The following is a 3,332-nucleotide window of genomic DNA, read 5'->3' as shown; positions in this document are numbered from 1 at the left end:
AAAACATTCTAACCATTTGTCCTTAAATAACCTCAAATGAAAAAGGAAATGTAGCCTCAGTCTTGGCATGACTGAAAGAAATGTCGTCATCACTAAAACAAACTAGCCAATAAGCTCAAGTCATAATAGCCAGGTGAAAATGCGAGGCACCAATGTAAAAGGGTGGGCCTTTTACAAGATATCAAAAAAAAAAGAAAAAAAAAAGAGAATGAAGACGGACCAGTTTAGAAAATGTCAGCTTTACCCGGTCCACAGATGCATACAAGGCTAGTTAGCAGCATAGAAAGTTAGCACTGTAGAGAAAGACTTGGAAAATACTTATTTCTGTATGTAAAAACGAATATCTATCTCTTCTTCTGAGCACATTGTAAAAAAGTACAGCTGCTCACAGAAAAAAGGCATCATGGGTAAGAAACACATTTTCTCAGGGTGTGGCTATTGCTGTTCACAAACAAGCTTATTGTAGCAGCTGAATGAATAAATGTGAATATATTGAATGTGTTTTTTGTCAACATTAATAAATTTAAAATGTTCAGAGACATGTTAGTGTTGTGTCAATGTATTTTGTGCATCCGTTCAACTTTTAACATTGCATAATACATGTATTCATTATATAGATTTGAGCAATTAGCACTTAGCATTCATAACTAGCAATCGTTGTGATTAATAGTGTGTTCTATCTAGTAAATATGTGTGCGGTTTTTTTGGGGGATTTTTTTGTCAAACTCTTAAGTTGGGACAATAAAATCACAGACTTCCTGCACTTGACTGTGGTGATGTCACATAAAAAAACAACCAAAATGGCAGCAGTCAGTAACAAGTAGCATTATATAGCTACTGATTACTGTTTGATATGTCATTCTTTTAAAACCCATGTTATACATGGTGTGCTTTCCTTGTTCTTTAATAGCCGATATTTCAAGAGCACAAAAAGGAGAATTAATGGAGTGACTACCCTGCTGAAAAAAACCAGCATACGCTGGTTTTTTCAACAGGGTAAGTATTTTTATTTATTTATTGTAGTCAACAACCACAACAAAACTTCACATGGATCATTTTTGATGATATGAGAGAGTCTAATGCTGTGTACCAGTTTGCTTATACTTAAATATAAGTATGTACTCTTTTTGTGAAGAAAAAGTGCATACTTTTGAGTGTGTAAAAGAGTAGGCACGTTTTAGGACATACTACTGTCATAATTGGGTTTTTAATGGACCATGCTGTTGCATAGTTACATGCATCCTGTCACAGTAAACTGGCCAGTCCATCATTTTGTCATGGTTAACATCCTTATATACACACACTCAACAAGTTGATGTAGTTTAATTTAGCTAGTTAACAATGTGTTTAATTGTGTTTAATTTAAAAAAAAAAAAAAACTGTGATTTTGCTTTGTAATGTAATGGTGTGCTGTAGTTTATACACATATTTTGAGCTGATTATGTGATGGCATCTTCCAGATAGCTCCACATCAGTGTCAGTTGGGATAGCCGTGGCGTTTGGGATCTTGGGATTGTTCGTGCTTCTCTGTTTGGTGCAGATCTGCATCAAGAAAATCAAATGTTGCAACCGCAAAAGTAAGCAGCATCCTCATTCCTGACTAACAAACCAGTATTTATCAAAGTCCTTGAACTAATGTACAACAATGCAAGTAAACAGTGAGGAAATTATTATTGTTTTCTTTTCTTTGACAGATCCTTCGGTGAAAGACAAAATTTTAACGTAAGATCACTTATTAATATTTGTTAGTTTATTTTTATTTTTGTTTGTGTTTATGTGTGGAATAATTTTATTGTTGTGTTTTGTATTTACTTATTTAAATTGTGTGTTTCTTAACAGGAAAGTTGGGATTAAGAAATCTTCACCTCCATTTTCAATCAGCAGAATTGTTGACAAGAAATAACGGCCGTCACTGCTCCTACGTCATTCTCACTGCCTATAAATAGTGTACATACACCCTGACAGAATCTAATTTAGTCCATGTTTTCATTATTTACAACGCTTGTAACTGTAATTATTTCCATATTATTATGAAATCTGTCAATTTATTTATTGTTCTTTATTTCTGTGAAAAGTGTGATTCACATTTCTGAGGTGAAGGTGTTAGTGATGCGGTTGTTGATGATTCATATATGGTAAAAAAATAATTTTCCCACTGCTAGGGAAAAACAGCACACCTTTATTGCTTTTTGCGATCGCTTCTCTTGTTGTTTTTCTCATTTTCTGACATTCTCTGAATTTTGTCACCGTACCAGTCTCACCACAAAAACATGGCGATGCCTTCTTCTCAAGCCAAACTGTTTCCACATAAAATGACATCAAAGGTCATCGTATACCCTGATGAAATATTAATCTCTTCAGTCGTAGTAGAAAGATCACAACATCGTAAGAACATTGTGATTTACAAGGAAGTCCTCTCGGGTGATATATTTCCTGTTAAGCAATATTATGTGTGTGATGAAATATGGATCTTGACTCACATATCACAATTTCTAATTTCAAAGGAAAATATGGTCATATTTGATCATTTTTGGTCAGATTTATTAGTCTAGTATATTATCCTCTATGTGTATGTGTGTGTGTGTGTGTTGATCTTCAAACTTTTTTTGTTATTTTTCAATTCAACTTTTCACTCAAATTGTACCGTATAGCTATTCAATTTATAAAATGCAAAATAGAAGCATTTTGGAACCCAGTAAAACTTTTTGTTGTGGTTGCTGTTCTTCTTTGGTGATCATTGTATTTTTTTTTTTGTTGGGTTTTTTTTTGTTTTGTTTTTTTTATTCAGTTTATGACAGTATCTCATAGCAGCGCACTAAACCGCAAGCCCGCAAGCCAGCTTTATTAGCTGTTCAACTGATGCAGCTCATGCAAACGTCTGTAGAGGCTACTTCTTTTCTGAGCTTGCATGCAACAAGCAAAGCATTGCGGTGGTCTGTAGGAAGTGAGAGACAGCATAACATTTGAGGTTCAACAGCCTGTTCACCTCAATGACTTTTGTGAGACAAGGCCTGTCAGAAACATCTGCTGGTCATGCATTGGTCGTTGACTTCCATAGTATGGGAGGAAAAAAAAAACACTATGCGAGTCAATGTGGACCAGCAACTGAAGGTGAACTATCCCTTTAAAGGAGCACCTAAAAATAAAAATATAAAATCATTATTGTCATTATATACTCCCGTCATGATGTTCAAAAACGATATGCTGTTAATTTTCAGTTGACACAAAGAGACATTTTAAGTATCTTTACACTGATGTTTTCCATGCAGTGACACTTCATGGTGAAAACACCACCATATTCATATTTACTGATAGTCTCTATGTTGGCCAGT

General features: G+C 34.5%; 1 long non-coding RNA gene across 1 annotated transcript; it reads left to right on the top strand.

The window, feature by feature from the left end:
* Positions 1-1,489: 1,489 nt before the first annotated feature.
* Positions 1,490-2,628, top strand: LOC107728161 (uncharacterized). Its single transcript, XR_001638436.1, has 3 exons — positions 1,490-1,577; positions 1,695-1,722; positions 1,840-2,628. It is a non-coding gene; the product is annotated as an uncharacterized LOC107728161 (long non-coding RNA).
* Positions 2,629-3,332: the final 704 nt, after the last annotated feature.

This window comes from Sinocyclocheilus rhinocerous, unplaced genomic scaffold (genome assembly GCF_001515625.1).
Source record: "Sinocyclocheilus rhinocerous isolate Xijiao unplaced genomic scaffold, SAMN03320098_v1.1 scaffold2834, whole genome shotgun sequence".
Lineage (NCBI taxonomy): Eukaryota > Metazoa > Chordata > Actinopteri > Cypriniformes > Cyprinidae > Sinocyclocheilus > Sinocyclocheilus rhinocerous.
Note: the sequence above shows the minus strand (reverse complement) of the source record. Positions and strands in the feature narration are given on the sequence as shown.